This window comes from Hordeum vulgare, chromosome 7H (assembly GCF_904849725.1).
Source record: "Hordeum vulgare subsp. vulgare chromosome 7H, MorexV3_pseudomolecules_assembly, whole genome shotgun sequence".
Lineage (NCBI taxonomy): Eukaryota > Viridiplantae > Streptophyta > Magnoliopsida > Poales > Poaceae > Hordeum > Hordeum vulgare.
The window spans coordinates 24,978,937-24,999,680 of record NC_058524.1 but is presented as its reverse complement, the minus strand read 5'-3'; positions in this window follow the sequence as shown (position 1 = coordinate 24,999,680).

Here is a 20,744-nt window from a genome sequence, read left to right as displayed (position 1 = left end):
CACGTCAGATCGCTGGACTGCCATGGTGGGACGACGGGGATGCGGCGAGCGAGGTTGGCGGGGCATGCATGCATGGAAGGGTTGCTCGTCGGTGTCAAGCGTCGATGGTGCGCCCATGGCAGGCGGAGCGGTGTGGAAGGGAAAGCTGGACTCATCGAAAATGACGTGGCGTGAGATGATCACGCGTCCGGTTGCGCGGTTTAAGCATCGGTAGCCCTTGTGATCGGAGGAGTAGCCGAGGAGGACACATGGGGCGGAGCGTGGAGCGAGTTTATGCCGTGTCGAGGGCGTGAGGTTGGGGTAGCAGAGGCACCCGAAGATATGAAGCGACGAGTAGTCCGGGTGCGTGTCGTAGAGAAGGAAGAAGGGTGTGTGGTTGTGGCGTGGATAGCACGGTCTTCTGTTGAGAAGAAACGTGGCCGGTTGAAGGGCTTCGGCCCAGTACTCGTATGGCATGTGGGCGTGAACCAGCAGGGAGCGGGTGATGTCATTGAGGGTGCGGAGCGCGCGCTCGGCGCGACCATTCTGAGGCGATGTGTACAGGCATGACAGACGCAACACAGTACCTAAAGAGGAGAGAAGCTCGCGGGCAGCGGAGTTGTCGAACTCCCGGCCGTTGTCCGTTTGGATCGTAAGAACAGACAAGTTAAAGTGCGTGCGGGTGAAGTGAAGAAAGTTGCGAAGGGTTGGAAACACATCGGATTTGTGACGGAGGGGGAAGGTCCAAGCGAAGTGGCTGCAATCATCAAGCACAAGCAGATAATATTGACAGCCAGAAACGCTTAATTCAGGAGAGATCCATACATCACAATGACAAGTTGGAAAGGGAGATACGAAATATGATCTGACAAAGCAAACGGGAGCCTAGTGCTCTTTCCTAATTGACAGGAATGGCAGACAATAGACGAGCCGCTGGTGGGGTCGATGGCTGACTGATGAAGGGTGCGACGGAGAGCATCATCGCCAAGATGACCGAGACGCTGATGCCAAGTGTCATGCGACACGGCGGTGAGTGCATGGTGCGCACGCGAGGAAGACGACGACGATGTGGTCATGGGATAAAGCTCATCGTCGGCGGAGTTACAACGGAGGATCGCCTTCTTCGTGCTTCGTTCCTTTACAGAAAAGCCGAGGTCATCAAATTCGACATTAAGAGGATTATCACGGGCAAGCTTTTTAATAGATAGGAGATTGCGAACTAGGTGGGGGGGGGGAAACGAGGACATCGTTGAGAACGATGGGGTTGGCTGTGGTGGGTATGTGGTGCTGGCCAATGTGCGTGACCGCAAGGGAGGAGCCGTCGCCACCACTATGCGTGAGGAAGTGTAGGGTCTAGAGGAGGAGAGCATACCAGATGACGACGCCATGTGAGAGGTGGCGCCCGTGTCGAGGTACCAGTCGGCAGGTGGAGGCGCCGGCTGCTGCTGCTGCATCGTCATGGTGTTGAGCGCGTGGACGAGCGCAGTTTGGTCCCAAGTTGGAGTAGAGGGACCAGGTCCACCACCAGGCGCGACGCCATGCAGGGGGTGGGGAGGCAGGACACCAGGCTGCCAAACGACGGGAGGCACTGTGGGAGGCACGCCGGGGACGGTGGGGTGGTGAGTTATCGTGCCAGCGAACGGGGCCCCGCCGCCTGGTCGGGGACCAAGGATGCCGGCACCTGGCGCATGGGGGCGCCATGGCATGGGTCAGGCATGGACCATGCCGGTCCAAGGGGCAACTCAGGGTGTAGGAGGACGCGCCTGATGGTTGCCCCCGCGGGAGTTGCTGTTGTTGCCGCATCTGCCCCTCGAACGGCCACCGTGGCCACCGCCGGAATTGCGGTTGGAGGCGCCCTGCCCGCCACTGCCGGCGTTAGTGTTGGTGGGGATGCGAGCGGCATGCAGAGCGGTCTCGGTGGTGTTGTCCGCAGCAAGGCGACTCTCCTCGAGGAGAAGGAACGCCCGACAACGGAGGAGTGTTGGGAACGGAGTCTGCATCATGAGGATTGGGACAGCATAGCGGAAACGGGGGTGCAGGCCACGACATATTCAGAACCTGATCCCGATCAGTGACGGCGGCGTCGATCTCGACGAGGCGGTCGGCGCAGTCCCTGAGGCGGGCGAAGTATGAGAGGACGGACGCCGAGCCTTGATCGATGCGACGAAACTCGGTGGAGAGGAACACCACCTGGTGTTCGGCGTTCTCCAGGAAGAGGTTGCAGATGGCGGCCCAGACGGTGGCGACAGTGGCGCCGCGCTGATGAATGAGCCCAAAGACCTCCGCGGTGACACGGTTGTAGAGCCACGACACGATGTGGGCGTCGTCCTGGCTCCAGAGCAGATCATTGAGGCGCGGCGCCCCGGAGATGTGGGCGAGGACATCATGCTTCTGGAAGGTGACCTCGAAGAGGGTGCGCCAATGGGAGAAGTTGGGCGGGTTGAGAGACAGCACGATGGGGACATAATGGTTGATGAAGACACTCGCCAGAGGGGAGGGGTTGGGAGCCGCCGTGGAGGGAGGCGCCGGGGTCGGGGACGAACAGCGCGCCACGGTGGAATGCAGAGGGTGTGAGAAGAGGTGGGACGGCTTGGGTGGGTGGTGGAGTCGCTGGAGTGTTGGGGAACGTCGCATGGGAAAAAAAAATTCCTACGCGCACGAAGACCTATCATGGTGATGTCCATCTACGAGAGGGGATATTTGATCTACGTACCCTTGTAGATCGCACAGCAGAAGCGTTAGTGAACGCGGTTGATGTAGTGGAACGTCCTCACGTCCCTCGATCCGCCCCGCGAACCGTCCCGCGATCAGTCCCACGATCTAGTGCCGAACGGACGGCACCTCCGCGTTCAGCACATGTACAGCTCGACGATGATCTCGGCCTTCTTGATCCAGCAAGAGATACGGAGAGGTATATGAGTTCTCCGGCAGCGTGACGGCGCTCCGGAGGTTGGTGATGATCTTATCTCGGCAGGGCTCCGCCCGAGCTCCGCAGAAACGCGATCTAGAGGTAAAGTTGTCTCAAATCAGCCCTAAAACCTCCGTATATATAGGTGGAAGAGGGGGAGCCTTGCCTTGGGGCTCAAGGGGCCCCAAGGGGGTCGGCCGAGCCAAGGGGGGGAGTCCTCCCCTTCCAAACCGAATCCAACTAGGTTTGGAAGGAGGAGTCCTTCCCCTTTTTCCCACCTCCTCTTTTTTTTCTTTTCTCTTTGATTTTCTTCCTATGGCGCATAGGGCCTTCTTGGGCTGTCCCACCAGCCCACTAAGGGCTGGTGCGCCACCCCCAAGGCCTATGGGCTTCCCCGGGGTGGGTTGCCCCCCCGGTGAACACCCGGAACCCATTCGTCATTCCCGGTACATTCCCGGTAACTCCGAAAACCTTCCGCTAATCAAATGAGGTCATACTATATATCAATCTTCGTTTCCGGACCATTCCGGAAACCCTCGTGACGTCCGTGATCTCATCCGGGACTCCGAACAACATTCGGTAACCAACCATATAACTCAAATACGCATAGAACAACGTCGAACCTTAAGTGTGCAGACCCTGCGGGTTCGAGAACTATGTAGACATGACCCGAGTGACTCCTCGGTGAATATCCAATAGCGGGACCTCGATGCCCATATTGGATCCCACATATTCTAGGAAGATATTATCGTTTGAACCTCAGTGCCAAGGGTTCATATAATCCCGTATGTCATTCCCTTTGTCCTTCGGTTTGTTACTTGCTCGAGATTCGATCGTCAGTATCCGCATACCTATTTCAATCTCGTTTACCGGCAAGTCTCTTTACTCGTTCCGTAATACAAGATCCCGCAACTTACACTAAGTCAGATTGCTTGCAAGGCTTGTGTGTGATGTTGTATTACCGAGTGGGCCCCGAGATACCTCTCCATCACACGGAGTGACAAATCCCAGTCTCGATCCATACTAACTCAACAAACACCTTCGGAAACACCTGTAGAGCATCTTTATAGTCACCCGATTACGTTGCGACGTTTGATACACACAAAGCATTCCTCCGGTGTCAGTGAGTTATATGATCTCATGGTCATAGGAACAAATACTTGACACGCAGAAAACAGTAGCAACAAAATGACACGATCAATATGCTACGTCTATTAGTTTGGATCTAGTCCATGTAATGCCCCAAGTGTAGAACCTTCCCTATTTGGAACCTATTGCATGTGGGTCCACCTTGTCAGAGATTATGATGTTAAGTTGGTTCCATGATTTCATGTGTATTCCTTACTATTTCCTTCTCATGCATGCATGCATAGCATATCATTGCATGCCCTTTTCTTGTGTTGTTGCACTATGATTTCTTGTGGTGTTAGTAATAGATGTAGGTGGTAATCTTGTGGTTAGCTATCTTGTGGTGCATGTGACCTTATATATGTGTGAGGTGCTGCTATGATGTCATGTGTTGGACTACTAAGAGTAGTGGTGTTTGTCATATTTTTCAACACCCTCTATTTACTTGCAAACCCTTTTCTCTCTTCATTCTCAAGTTCAAAATTTCGCCTTATTATCTGTGCTTTAAAAATGTCTTTTGTTTAGGGATTGATGTGAGTGTGTAGTTGTGCTAGTTTGGTGATTTTTAAGAGTGTTTTAAGCAGGTGCATGTTGGGGAACGTCGCATGGGAAACAAAAATTTTCCTACGCGCACGAAGACCTATCATGGTGATGTCCATCTACGAGAGGGGATGAGTGATCTACGTACCCTTGTAGATCGTACAGCAGAAGCGATGTGAGATCGCGGTTGATGTAGTGGAACGTCCTCACGTCCCTCGATCCGCCCCGCGAACAATCCCGCGATCAGTCCCACGATCTAGTACCGAACGGACGGCACCTCCGCGTTCAGCACACGTACAGCTCGACGATGATCTCGGCCTTCTTGATCCAGCAAGAGAGACGGAGAGGTAGAAGAGTTCTCCGGCAGCGTGACGGCGCTCCGGAGGTTGGTGATGATCTTGTCTCAGCAGGGCTCCGCCCGAGCTCCGCAGAAACACGATCTAGAGGAAAAACTATGGAGGTATGTGGTCGGGCAGCCGTGAGAAAGTCGTCTCAAATCTGCCCTAAAAGCCCCATATATATAGGAGGAGGGAGGGGGACCTTGCCTTGGAGTCCAAGGGACTCCAAGGGGGTCGGCCGAGCCAGGGGGGAGGACTCTCCCCCCCCAAACCGAGTCCTACTTGGTTTGGTGGGAGGGAGTCCTTCCCCCTTCGCACTTCCTCTTTTTTTTTTCTTTCTTCCTTTGATTTTTGTTCCTTGGCGCATAGGACTTGGTGGGCTGTCCCACCAGCCCACTAAGGGCTGGTGTGACCCCCACAAATACCTATGGGCTTCCCCGGAGTGGGTTGCCCCCCTCCGGTGAACCCCCGGAACCCATTCGTCATTCCCGGTACATTCCCGGTAACTCCGAAAACCTTCCGGTAATCAAATGAGGTCATCCTATATATCAATCTTCGTTTCCGGACCATTCCGGAAACCCTCGTGACGTCCGTGATCTCATCCGGAACTCCGAACAACATTCGGTAACCAACCATATAACTCAAATACACATAAAACAACGTCGAACCTTAAGTGTGCAGACCCTGCGGGTTCGAGAACTATGTAGACATGACCCGAGAGACTCCTCGGTCAATATCCAACAGCGGGACCTGGATGCCCATATTGGATCCTACATATTCTACGAAGATCTTATCGTTTGAACCTCAGTGTCAAGGATTCGTATAATCCCGTATGTCATTCCCTTTGTCCTTCGGTATGTTACTTGCCCGAGATTCGATCGTCAGCATCCGCATGCCTATTTCAATCTCGTTTTACCGGCAAGTCTCTTTACTCGTTCCGTAATACAAGATCCCGCAACTTACACTAAGTTACATTGCTTGCAAGGCTTGTGTGTGATGTTGTATTACCGAGTGGGCCCCGAGATACCTCTCCGTCACACGGAGTGACAAATCCCAGTCTTGATCCATACTAACTCAACTAACACCTTCGGAGATACCTGTAGAGCATCTTTATAGTCACCCAGTTACGTTGCGACGTTTGATACACACAAAGCATTCCTCCGGTGTCAGTGAGTTATATGATCTCATGGTCATAGGAATAAATACTTTGACACGCAGAAAACAGTAGCAACAAAATGACACGATCAACATGCTACGTCTATTAGTTTGGGTCTAGTCCATCACGTGATTCTCCTAATGACGTGATCCAGTTATCAAGCAACAACACCTTGTTCATAATCAGAAGACACTGATTATCATCGATCAACTGGCTAGCCAACTAGAGGCATGCTAGGGACGGTGTTTTGTCTATGTATCCACACATGTAAATGAGTCTTCATTCAATACAATTATAGCATGAATAATAAACCATTATCTTGATACAGGAATTATAATAATAACTATACATTTATTATTGCCTCTAGGGCATAATTCCAACAGTCTCTCACTTGCACTAGAGTCAATAATCTAGCCCTCACATCACCATGTGAATTACATTGTAATAAATCTAACACCCATACAGTTCTGGTGTCGATCATGTTTTGGCCGTGGAAGAGGTTTAGTCAGCGGGTCTGCTACATTCAGATCCGTGTGCACTTTGCATATATTTATGTCCTCCTCCTCGACGTAGTCGCGGATGAGGTTGAAGCGTCGTTTGATGTGTCTGGTCTTCTTGTGAAACCTTGGTTCCTTTGCTAAGGCAAAGGCACCAGTGTTGTCACAGAACAAGGTTATTGGATCCAGTGCACTTGGCACCACTCCAAGATCCGTCATGAACTGCTTCATCCAGACACCCTCCTTAGCCGCCTCCGAGGCAGCCATGTACTCCGCTTCACATGTAGAATCTGCTACGACGCTTTGCTTGGAACTGCACCAGCTTACTGCACCCCCATTAAGAATAAATACGTATCCGGTTTGCGACTTAGAGTCGTCCGGATCTGTGTCAAAGCTTGCATCGACGTAACCTTTTACGGTGAGCTCTTCGTCACCTCCATACACGAGAAACATCTCCTTAGTCCTTTTCAGGTACTTCAGGATATTCTTGACCGCCGTCCAGTGATCCACTCCTGGATTACTCTGGAACCTACCTGCCATACTTATGGCCAGGCTAACATCCGGTCTAGTGCACAACATTGCATACATGATAGAGCCTATGGCTGAAGCATAGGGGACGGAGCGCATATGCTCTCTATCTTCATCAGTTGCTGGACACTGAGTCTTACTCAATCTCGTACCTTGTAACACTGGCAAGAACCCTTTCTTGGACTGTTCCATTTTGAACCTCTTCAAAACTTTATCAAGGTATGTGCTTTGCGAAAGTCCTATTAGGCGTTTTGATCTATCCCTATAGATCTTAATGCCTAGAATGTAAGCAGCCTCTCCTAGGTCCTTCATAGAGAAACTTTTATTCAAGTAACCTTTTATGCTCTCCAAAAGCTCTACGTTGTTTCCAATCAGTAATATGTCATCCACATATAATATTAGAAACGCCACAGAGCTCCCACTCACTTTCTTGTAAATACAAGATTCTCCAACCACTTGTATAAACCCAAATGCTTTGATCACCTCATCAAAGCGTTTGTTCCAACTCCGAGATGCTTGCACCAGTCCATAAATGGATCGCTGGAGTTTGCACACTTTGTTAGCATTTTTAGGATCGACAAAACCTTCGGGTTGCATCATATACAACTCTTCCTTAAGGAAACCGTTAAGGAACACCGTTTTGACATCCATCTGCCAAATTTCATAATCGAAAAATGCAGCTATTGCTAACATGATTCTGACGGACTTAAGCATCGCTACGGGAGAGAAAGTCTCATCGTAGTCAATTCCCGGAACTTGTGAAAAACCCTTTGCCACAAGTCGAGCTTTATAAACGGTCACATTACCGTCAGCGTCCGTCTTCTTCTTAAAGATCCATTTGTTCTGAATAGCCTTGCGGCCCTCAGGCAGTATCTCCAAAGTCCATACTTTGTTCTCATACATGGATCCTATCTCGGATTTCATGGCTTCTAGCCATTTGTTGGAATCTGGGCCCACCATTGCTTCTTCATAATTTGCAGGTTCATTGTTGTCTAACAACATGATTGTCAGGACGGGATTGCCGTACCACTCTGGAGCAGCGCGTGATCTCGTCGACCTGCGCGGTTCAACAGAAACTTGAACTGGAGTTTCATGATCATCATCATTAACTTCCTCCTCAACCGGCGTCGCAATCACAGGGGTTTCCCCTTGTCCTGCGCCACCATCCAGAGGGATGAGAGGTTCGACAACCTCGTCAAGTTCTATCTTCCTCCCACTCAATTCTCTCGAGAGAAACTCCTTCTCGAGAAAAGTTCCGTTCTTAGCAACAAACACTTTGCCCTCGGACTTGAGATAGAAGGTGTACCCAACTGTCTCTTTTGGGTAGCCTATGAAGACGCACTTTTCCGCTTTGGGTTCCAGCTTTTCAGGCTGAAGCTTTTTGACATAAGCATCACATCCCCAAACTTTAAGAAACGACAACTTTGGCCTTTTGCCATACCACAGTTCGTATGGTGTCGTCTCAACGGATTTCGATGGTGCCCTATTTAAAGTGAATGCAGCTGTTTCTAATGCATAACCCCAAAACGATAACGGCAAATCAGTAAGAGACATCATAGATCGCACCATTTCTAACAAAGTACGATTACGACGTTCGGACACACCATTACGCTGTGGTGTTCCAGGCGGTGTTAACTGCGAAACAATTCCACATTGTCTTAAGTGAGCACCAAACTCGAAACTCAGATATTCACCCCCACGATCAGACCGCAGGAACTTGATCTTCTTGTTACGATGATTTTCTACTTCACTCTGAAATTGCTTGAACTTTTCAAATGTTTCAGACTTGTGTTTCATCAAGTAGACATAACCATATCTACTCAAATCGTCAGTGAAGGTGAGAAAATAACGATATCCGCCGCGTGCCTCCATGCTCATCGGACCACACACATCGGTATGTATGATTTCCAATAAGTCACTTGCACGCTCCATTGTTCCGGAGAACGGAGTTTTAGTCATCTTGCCCATGAGGCATGGTTCGCAAGTGTCAAGTGAATCAAAGTCAAGTGACTCCAAAAGCCCATCAGCATGGAGTTTCTTCATGCGCTTTACACCAATATGACCCAAGCGGCAGTGCCACAAAAATATGGTGCTATCATTGTTTACTCTTACCTTTTTGGTCTCAATGTTATGTATATGTGTATCGCTATCGAGATTCAATATGAACAATCCTCTCACATTCGGTGCATGACCATAAAAGCTGTTACTCATAGAAATAGAACAACCATTATTCTCAGACTTAAAAGAGTAACCGTCTCGCAATAAACAAGATCCAGATATAATGTTCATGCTCAACGCAGGCACTAAATAACAATGATTTAAGTTCATCACTAATCCCGATGGTAGTTGAAGTGACACGGTGCCGACGGCGATTGCATCCACCTTGGAACCGTTTCCTACGCGCATCGTCACTTCGTCTTTCGCCAGCCTCCGTCTATTCCGCAGTTCCTGTTTCGAGTTGCAAATGTGAGCAACAGAACCGGTATCGAATACCCAGGCACTACTACGAGAGCCGGTTAAGTACACATCAATAACATGTATATCAAATATACCTGATTTTTCTTTGCCCGCCTTCTTATCTGCCAGATACTTGGGGCAATTGCGCTTCCAGTGACCCATACCCTTGCAATAGAAGCACTCTGTTTCAGGCTTAGGTCTAGCCTTGGGTTTCTTCGGCGGATTGGCAACAGGCTTGCCGCTCTTCTTCGAATTGCCCTTCTTGCCTTTGCCGTTTCTCTTGAAACTAGTGGTCTTGCTGACCATCAACACTTGATGCTCTTTACGGAGTTCAGACTCTGCGACTTTCAGCATCGCAAACAACTCGCCGGGAGACTTGTTCATCCCTTGCATGTTGTAGTTCAACACAAAGCCTTTATAGCTTGGCGGCAGTGATTGGAGGATTCTGTCAGTGATAGCTTCTTGCGGGAGTTCAATCCCTAGTTCAGCTAGACGGTTTGAGTACCCAGACATCTTGAGCACATGTTCACTGACAGACGAGTTTTCCTCCATCTTGCAAGCATAGAATTTATCGGAGGTCTCATACCTCTCGATCCGGGCGTTCTTCTGAAAGATAAACTTCAACTCCTGGAACATCTCAAATGCTCCATGACGCTCAAAGCGACGTTGAAGTCCCGGCTCTAAGCCATACAAGACTGCACATTGAACTATTGAGTAGTCCTCCTTACGCGCCAACCAAGCGTTCTTAACATCCTGATCAGCCGTAGCGGGTGGTTCATCTCCTAGCGCAGCATTAAGGACATAATCCTTCTTTCCAGCTTGTAAGATTAGCCTAAGATTACGAGCCGAGTCTACAAAGTTGCTTCCATCATCTTTCAACTTAGCTTTCTCTAGGAACGTATTAAAATTGAGGATGACACTTGCGTGAGCCATGATCTACAACACAAATATATTCAAAGTGGACTTAGACTATGTTCAAGATAATTAGAGTTCAACTTAATCAAATTATATGCTAAACTCCCACTCAAAAAGTACATCTCTCTAGTCATTTGAGTGGTTCATGATCCACTTACACTATCCCAAGTCCGATCATCACGTGAGTCGAGAGTAGTTTCAGTGGTAAGCATCCCTATGCTAATCATATCAACTATATGATTCATGATCGACCTTTCGGTCTCATGTGTTCCGAGGCCATGTCTGCACATGCTAGGCTCGTCAAGCTTAACCCGAGTGTTCCGCGTGCGCAAATGTTTTGCACCCGTTGTATGTGAACGGTGAGTCTATCACACCCGATCATCACGTGGTGTCTCGAAACGACGAACTGTAGCAACGGTGCACAGTCGGGGAGAACACAATTTCGTCTTGAAATTTTAGTGAGAGATCACCTCATAATGCTACCGTCGTTCTAAGCAAAATAAGGTGCATAAAAGGATTAACATCACATGCAATTCATAAGTGACATGATATGGCCATTATCACGTGCTTCTTGATCTCCATCATCAAAGCACCGGTCACGATCTTCTTGTCACCGGCGCCACACCATGATCTCCATCATCATGATCTCCATCAACGTGTCGCCATCGGGGTTGTCGTGCTACTTATGCTATCACTACTAAAGCTACATCCTAGCTAAATAGTAAACGCATCTGCAAGCACATATGTTAGTATAAAGACAACCCTATGGCTCCTGCCGGTTGCCGTACCATCGACGTGCAAGTCGATATTTCTATTACAACATGATCATCTCATACATCCAATATATCACATCACATCATTGGCCATATCACATCACAATCATACCCTGCAAAAACAAGTTAGACGTCCTCTAATTTTGTTGTTGCATGTTTTACGTGGTGACCAAGGGTATCTAGTAGGATCGCATCTTACTTACGCAAACACCACAACGGAGATATATGAGTTGCTATTTAACCTCATCCAAGGACCTCCTCGGTCAAATCCGATTCAACTAAAGTTGGAGAAACCGTCACTTGCCAGTCATCTTTGAGCAAAAGGGGGTTACTCGTAACGATGAAACCAGTCTCTCGTAAGCGTACGAGTAATGTCGGTCCAAGCCGCTTCAATCCAACAATACCGCGGAATCAAGAAAAGACTAAGGAGGGCAGCAAAACGCACATCACCGCCCACAAAACCTTTTGTGTTCTACTCGAGAAGACATCTACGCATGAACCTAGCTCATGATGCCACTGTTGGGGAACGTCGCATGGGAAACAAAAATTTTCCTACGCGCACGGAGACCTATCATGGTGATGTCCATCTACGAGAGGGGATGAGTGATCTACGTACCCTTGTAGATCGTACAGCAGAAGTGATGTGAGATCGCGGTTGATGTAGTGGAACGTCCTCACGTCCCTCGATCCGCCCCGCGAACAATCCCGCGATCAGTCCCACGATCTAGTACCGAACGGACGGCACCTCCGCGTTCAGCACACGTACAGCTCGACGATGATCTCGGCCTTCTTGATCCAGCAAGAGAGACGGAGAGGTAGAAGAGTTCTCCGGCAGCGTGACGGCGCTCCGGAGGTTGGTGATGATCTTGTCTCAGCAGGGCTCCGCCCGAGCTCCGCAGAAACACGATCTAGAGGAAAAACTATGGAGGTATGTGGTCGGGCAGCCGTGAGAAAGTCGTCTCAAATCTGCCCTAAAAGCCCCATATATATAGGAGGAGGGAGGGGGACCTTGCCTTGGAGTCCAAGGGACTCCAAGGGGGTCGGCCGAGCCAGGGGGGAGGACTCTCCCCCCCCAAACCGAGTCCTACTTGGTTTGGTGGGAGGGAGTCCTTCCCCCTTCGCACTTCCTCTTTTTTTTTTCTTTCTTCCTTTGATTTTTGTTCCTTGGCGCATAGGACTTGGTGGGCTGTCCCACCAGCCCACTAAGGGCTGGTGTGACCCCCACAAATACCTATGGGCTTCCCCGGAGTGGGTTGCCCCCCTCCGGTGAACCCCCGGAACCCATTCGTCATTCCCGGTACATTCCCGGTAACTCCGAAAACCTTCCGGTAATCAAATGAGGTCATCCTATATATCAATCTTCGTTTCCGGACCATTACGGAAACCCTCGTGACGTCCGTGATCTCATCCGGAACTCCGAACAACATTCGGTAACCAACCATATAACTCAAATACGCATAAAACAACGTCGAACCTTAAGTGTGCAGACCCTGCGGGTTCGAGAACTATGTAGACATGACCCGAGAGACTCCTCGGTCAATATCCAACAACGGGACCTGGATGCCCATATTGGATCCTACATATTCTACGAAGATCTTATCGTTTGAACCTCAGTGTCAAGGATTCGTATAATCCCGTATGTCATTCCCTTTGTCCTTCGGTATGTTACTTGCCCGAGATTCGATCGTCAGCATCCGCATGCCTATTTCAATCTCGTTTTACCGGCAAGTCTCTTTACTCGTTCCGTAATACAAGATCCCGCAACTTACACTAAGTTACATTGCTTGCAAGGCTTGTGTGTGATGTTGTATTACCGAGTGGGCCTCGAGATACCTCTCCGTCACACGGAGTGACAAATCCCAGTCTTGATCCATACTAACTCAACTAACACCTTCGGAGATACCTGTAGAGCATCTTTATAGTCACCCAGTTACGTTGCGACGTTTGATACACACAAAGCATTCCTCCGGTGTCAGTGAGTTATATGATCTCATGGTCATAGGAATAAATACTTTGACACGCAGAAAACAGTAGCAACAAAATGACACGATCAACATGCTACGTCTATTAGTTTGGGTCTAGTCCATCACGTGATTCTCCTAATGACGTGATCCAGTTATCAAGCAACAACACCTTGTTCATAATCAGAAGACACTGATTATCATCGATCAACTGGCTAGCCAACTAGAGGCATGCTAGGGACGGTGTTTTGTCTATGTATCCACACATGTAAATGAGTCTTCATTCAATAAAATTATAGCATGGATAATAAACCATTATCTTGATACAGGAATTATAATAATAACTATACATTTATTATTGCCTCTAGGGCATAATTCCAACAGTGCAATGATAACAAAACAGAGGCATTAATTCTGTTTTGTGAAATATTACTTGCTCCTAAAAATCTTGATCTTATTTTATTTAAATAGGTCATATTTTTATATGACCAGGGGGTATTTCCTTTTGAATTTATCCCAGTAGTTTTACCTTGTGTTATTTTTCCCTTTGTATGTTGTTTTCTAAATAGAAACCCCCCCCACCGAATTCTCCTCTCCCCCTGGCGTAGCATGGGCCTCCCCCTTCGGTGGCCCATGTTCCTCTCCGTCCAGCGAGAGCCCATGCGCGCGAGACCCCCTTCTCCTTTCCTGACGACGTCCTCCTCCTTTCCCCTTTCCGTCAGCTCGCTAAGAGACAGAGAGTCGACGCCGTGAGCGCGGACATCGAGAACCCCCCTTTAAAACGCGTTGGCGTCCGTGCCTCTCCCACTCCTAGGGTTTCCCCTCTCCCCAGACCGCCGCCGCCACCTCTCCCATCCCCATCTCCATCTCTCCCTTCCTCCCCAAGGTAGCTTCTATAGGAGGAACAGAAAGGAGAGGCAGCAGCTCCTCACCAGCGTCCGCTGCGCCCCCATCTCCGTTCGCCGCCGTCGTCATGCCCGGAAGCTCGGGGTGGATCCCCGCGATCCATTCCAGGCGCTAGGGGCCCCGGGGACCGACCACAACGACGGGGCCGAGCTCGTCTAGGGCTCGCCCGCAGTGTTCTTCCACCTCTCCTTCGGTTCGACAGCAAGTTTCATCACGTTCGGCATCGGATCTTCTTCCCCTCCAGCGCCTCTTCCTCCGCAGATCGATCTCCTTCCTTCCCCAAGGTGAGGCACGTCTTCCCCTTGCTTCTTCTTCCTCGGATCCGTCTTAGAACCACCATGGAAGGGGCTCGCTCTCCTCTGTTCTTAGCATGCAGTAGCAAGGCGTGGTGGTTTCGGTGTTGCGTGTAGCAGGGGTTCCTCGCCCCTTGTAGGTAACGCTGGACGTGTAGGGGGCTCGCCTCCGGTAGCGCAGCGCAGCAGCAACCCCAGAGAACACCCCGGCGAACTCCTTGTCACTGGTGTTCTCTGTAGGCAGACGGGGTGTCCTGTTAGCTTACCTGTTTCAGTTCCCTGTTTTGTCAATTACCATGTCGAAGCGCAATGGTATAGCAGGTGTTTGTCTTCGAGAGGGTGTGGGTTCGAATCCCATCTTGGCCCCTTTTTAGTTCCTGCTTCTTGGCATAGTGGCATGCAATAGCTGCAATTGCTCTATAACTTGATCTTTCCCTTGTTGCCGTCGAACTAGAGACTGTAGTAGAGTGGTTTCGTGGCAGTAGAACCAACATCAGGTGGGGAGTTCGATTCCAGACACTGCCCTTTTTAATTTCTTTGTGATTTTTTTAACTGTTGCAAGATTATGCTATTTATTTTTCCTGTGCATATGTCTTGGCAGCATCTTACCATTTTTTTCCTTTCCTTTTGTGCACCATGTAAGCCTTCCTGCAGATTGTTAGTGTATGTGGGTGATCTATGTGAGCTTTGGTGTGTGTGCATATAGATGGTGATGATCATGTGCATGTGTGTGGGTGTGGAGAGGATACCCTAGTATATGATGATATGTAGGTGGCTTATTCCTTTGCTTGTGTGAGTAGTTGGATGGCAGTAGGGGAGGTGCATGTGTGTGTGTGTGTTGCTCACACATGAGGTGTTGCTTGTGTAGGTGTGCAAGTGAGAGTGGCATTACTATCATTTGCTTGATAGCTTCCCTTATATTGTTCTTGGTGTCTTAGGGCTTATGATGAGATTGTGGTGTGATTTGTAGGTGGTAAACCAGCCCCATGTGCAAGTTGTGCACCTCCTCATGTTTAATATGAGAGAGAGCATGGTGTGTGTGTGGGGTTGGCTTGTGATAAGTATTGGTGTTGTTGATGTGCATGACACAAACATGGGGTTCAAACCCCCATGTCACTTTGTCATTGTGCACATGAACCCAACCTTGGTAGTTGTTGTCTTAGTAGGATACCCTATGGAGTTGGCATATTCAGTTTTGTTGCAAGTTTGAGCCTTAATTGCATGGAATAGGTGGAGACCAAGGGCATGAGTTTTTGTGTGATAGTAGTAGGGGTTTTGTTCTACACCATAGTGGTGTCAATTATCTCTTGGTGTTATGTGTGTGCAAACTATGCCTAGACAAAGTGGGCATGTGGCTGAAAATTTCCAGTTTAGTGAAATCTGGAATTTCACTAAGTCTGGGATTCTGGAAACATTTTCTTCCCCTATAGATGAGGATGTGCTGGTCATTCTGTTCAGAACTAGCCCTAGTTCAGTGCTAGGATTTTGAGCCTGGCATGTTTGTGAAGCTCCCTGTAACATTTCAAGTCATTTGGAGTCTAGTAGGTTGTGTTTTGATTGCTGTCAAAAAGCTTCAGAACAGAGACAGAAACTCAGGTGCAGGAATTTTCACTAAGTCCCTGAGATCTGATGGTTTTGGGAAAGTTTGTGGCCCTGTATCTTCTAGAGTTTAATTCCTTTTGCTGTGATTCTTGCTGGTGCTTGCAGTGTTCTTGGTTGGCAACAGCCACATATATTATTTTTCATGTTTGAAGACCTGTAGCTATGTTGCATGCAGCTCCCAAATAGCTAAGATGCAGATTATGGCAGATTATGTAGTTTTGTCATTTTGATCAAAGTGTGTGCTTAATTGTTGTTGTGGTGTTCTTTCTTGCTCCAATCCATTCATGTTGGGTTGTTAGATGTCTTGGCAACCTGGGAATACCAGATTTGTGCCAATTGTGAGTGTGGTGTTGATTCTTCCACGTAGAGCTTCATATCTTGTTCCGTTGATTCCCGTTGATCCGTAGCTCCGTTTGCAATGTTCTTTAGATGGTTTTGCATCGTTTTCATGAGCCGCATATGTTCATGTCATTCTCATGCATGTCAAATAGCTTAGTGTACAGTTCTGTCCAGAAACTTGCAGTAGTTTATTTTGCTTGTGCTAGTGATAGAAATAGTGGTGCATGCTCAAATTTCATCTCATGCATCATGTGATTGTTGCATCTTGTGGTTCTGCTGTTCATTGGCTGTTATTCTTATGTTGGGCAGCACCAGGATCGGAGAACGAATACGTGGAGTCAGGAGAGTACGTGCAGGACGATCCAGAACCATTGCAAGCTGAGGATATCACAGTCAAGATGATATGACCTTGATTCCATCTCTAGACTTGTTATGTTAGTTTTGTTTCCATGTCATATTGCTCGCTGCCTACCACTGAAATTAAATTGCCTCTTCATATGCCATGAGCCCAAACACCGTACTCCTTCCTAGCAAACTTGCATGGCTAAGTAGGCTTGCTCAGTTACTAATGTTAGCATTGCTAGTTGCAGGTGTTTTTGACTCATGTGATAACATGAGCTTGATATCATCATATTAAATTATGTTGTTTAATTAATGCACCTATATACTTGGTAAATGACGGGAGGCCTAGCCTTTTGCCGGGTGCTTTGTTCCGTTATTGCCGCCTTAGTTACCGGTTACCGGTGTTTGATTCCATAATGATCGCTCCTAACACGTTCGGGGTTGTTATGGGGACCCCCTTGATAAATCGCTTAGGGCTAAGGCTTGTCCGGCAGGACCCAACATTGGTGTTAATTTGCTAATAACTTAATAATAATCTGCATAGGGAGTAGCGACCCCGAGGATCTTTAATCAACAACCCGGGCCAGTGCTCCTCATGAGTGTTGGTCCAAACTGGTCTGCCTGCGGGGCCACCACAAGGAAACTTGAGGTTTGGTACCTGTAGCTAGTTCCATCCGGCGTGTCCTGAGACTGAGATACGCGGCTCTTATCGGGGTCGTCGACACGTCGGGAGGTCCTGCTAGCCTTGTCTTACCTTAGCGGTATATCTTGCGTATAGGAATAACAGTGAAGCTTTGGTTTCCCCCAGAGTTGAGGTTTTCTTCTAAGGAATCCGACGAGATCACGAGATTCGTGATAGAGGATGCCTTTGTGGCCTGTGTTCATTTGTGATGGACTAGTCGGAGCACCCCTGCAGGGTTTAATCTTTCGGAAAGCCGTGCCCGCGGTTATGTGGCAACTTGGAATATTTTGTTAACATACGGTATTAGAGAACTTAAACATAAATAAGTAAAACTGCCAACTGTGTGCGTAACCGTGACTGTCCCTTCGAAGATCCCTCTTCGATCGGGAACACGGTGGGGTTATGAATGCCGTAGGTAGGTAATCAGGATCACTTACTGATCAAGTAGCACCGACCGTTAGCGTAGACCACCTTCCCTTCTACTTTGTGTAAGTTAGCCACTTAATCAAGCATAGGATGCTGCAGCCTGATACACTTCTCCCCTACCTTACCCAATAACATGACTAGTTCTCGCACCAAGGTCATAGATTGCTGAGTCCCCGTGGCTCACGGATTCCTCCGAAACTCCCAGCAGGTACAGGTACCCAGAGACAGATGACCCCGACGGCACCCAGCTGGCGTGGCAGTACGACGAGGAGACATACCGCCTCTACGTGAACTATCCAGAGGACTGAGCCGTGGTCGTGATCGTGGGCCTGCAGCAGGGTAGCATAACATTTTCCATGTTTTGTAGTCCGTACCGGAACTACCTTGTTTGTATCTGTGTTGTACTCTGAGTTATTAATAAGAAGACAGTTGAATCCCGAATTGTCTACTTGTATTATTATTTTGTGCTATGTTACTTGCTTGCGAAACGCTTAGATGCGCTTCTTTCCTATTCGGGGGCCTCGACCCCCAGATCGGAAAGGACCGCATCTTGGTCGTTACAAGTTGGTAATCAGAGCCTTACGACCATAGGAGCCTTTGTGTGATCGTATCTGGCCGAGTCGAGTCTAGAAAATGTTTTGAGTCTTAGTTATATCGGAGAGTAGGATTCTTTTTTCTCCTCTTCTATGCTCTGGTGAGGTTCCCGTCTTAGGAAATCTTTAACTCTACTCCTTTTCTCGCTCATTTTTTTAGGATCACGCGGGTATTTGTGAAATCTATATGATTTCGATGTGACGGAATCCTGTCCTGGTGCCTCCTATCTGCTCTAAGTATCAGGGGAGTTGAGCTCCAGGGATTATCGCGCACATCGCCATCATTCAGATTTCTGAGTATCTAAGAACGGAGGGTGTTCGTTATTGCTTCAATACGGGTAGTGGTGAGATAATCCCGATGTCCCCAGTACTGGTGTAGATTGTTCGGGGGTATTACCACACTTTGTATCGTTGTGATCACGAGGATCTGTTGTAGATGAAGGTCCGAGATGCTGGTTGTGTGTTGAAGGATGTGATACAGGTGACGGGTTAGTTTAGGAGTTGTGTGAAATACTCCTTGTATCCGTGTACCTGATTGCATGACCAGTTATTTCGGGAATTCATTGGTGGGATATCTAGTAGTATCTTATAGGACTATCTTCCTACAGACGCTTGATTGAGGTTTGGGGAAATCTTGATCATATGTTTGTTCTGAGCAGTTTAGCTCACACTTGTTTGAAGTGGCCCTTATCGGAATTTTGTCGTCTGTTACTTTGAGGATGCACTCTTGCTATGTTGTTCGAGTGCAATGCTAAATTCTATTCAGATATTCTGTCTTTTGATTCAGCAATATCTTCAATTATTCTGTGGACTAATATGCTGTCCGTCTTCAGGATGGCTCCACCAACTCGTCAGACCCCAGCGCGTGAGGATATGCCGCCTCCACCTCCTCCTCCTCCGCCGCCGCCTCCTGCTACAGAGGCCTGGCAGGCGATGATGGCAGCTACTAATGCAAACACTCAGATGCTGTTGCAGTTGATCCAGGAGAGAGCCAATCATCAACAGGGCAATTTTCAGCAGGGTGGCAATCACTTCGCCAATCTGAGTCAGTTCCTGTCAAACCAGCCTAAGACGTTCACTTCTTGCGACCAGCCATTTGATGCGGAAGATTGGATCCGTGACATGAACAAGCATTTTGAGTGTAGCAATGTGCGTCCGGAGGACTATGTCAAGTTTGCAACGTTTCAGTTGAAGGGGCAGGCTTCTATTTGGTGGCAGCAGCTTAAGGACTCCAGAGGTGGCAGGGTGTTGTCTTGGGACGAGTTTTGTCATGACTTCAGGTCCCACTACATTCCTTCCAGTTTTGTTGAGGAGATGCGTGAGAAGTTCAGGCGCTTGAAGCAGGGCAGCGATTCTGTGTACAAGTACAATGTTGAGTTCCACGAGCTGGCCCGTTACGCGTTGCAGGATGTCCCGGATGAAAAGAGCAAGATCTACCAGTTCAGGGGTGGCTTACAGGAGGATTTGCAGTTAGCACTTGCCTTGCACGATCCTGAGGAGTTTGACAAATTCTACAACTTAGCTCTCCGAGCAGAGGCAACCTTGCTCAGGGTGGAGAACTCCAAGAAGCGTTTCAGAGATTCCAGCTCTTCCTCGACTCACGTGGTTCAGAAGCAACAGAGGTTTTGGGTTTCTCCTCCTCCTCCTCGGCACTCGCAGCAGCCGAAGCACTCAGGTGGACGTGGTTCTTCCCACCCACCCAACCCTGGCTTCCAGCACAGATACCAGCATCAGAAGCAAGGGCCTCCTCAGATTCAGTTCTGGCAGCCAGCAGATGTCACTTGTCACAAATGTGGGCAGAAGGGTCACTATGCCAACAAATGCACTTCTCAGCTCCGTCTGCCGCCTCCTCCTCCAGGCAAACCTCCAAGCAACGCTCTTGTGAAGTTCATCCCCAGATTAGCTCGAGTCAACATGGTGAATGCAGCTGAGGCAGAAAATTCATCGGATGTGATCATGGGTAATCTCCTAGTCAATGATTTTCCTGCTAAAGTCTTGTTTGATTCTGGTGCTTCGCATACCTTCATGTCATACCCCTTTGCATTTGGTAATAATTTTGCGACCGAGTTCCTTCCCAAGTCATTGCAAGTTGTGTCTCCGGGTATGCGGATGAGCTCTCAGTTGTTCGTCCCAGATGTTTCTGTCAAGATGGGCAATTATGCTTTTCTGGCATCTCCTATTGTCTTGGGCAAGGCCGACATTGATTTGATCCTTGGTATGGACTGGTTGGCCATGAACAAGGCATCAATTGATTGTGAAGCTAAAGAAGTGAAACTGACCCACTCTTCGGAGGATGTGATTATATTCGCGGCGCGCGATGACACAATCCGCTTGTTCTCCTTGAATGAAAAGGGTGAGATCAATCCCATTGAGCAAGTTCC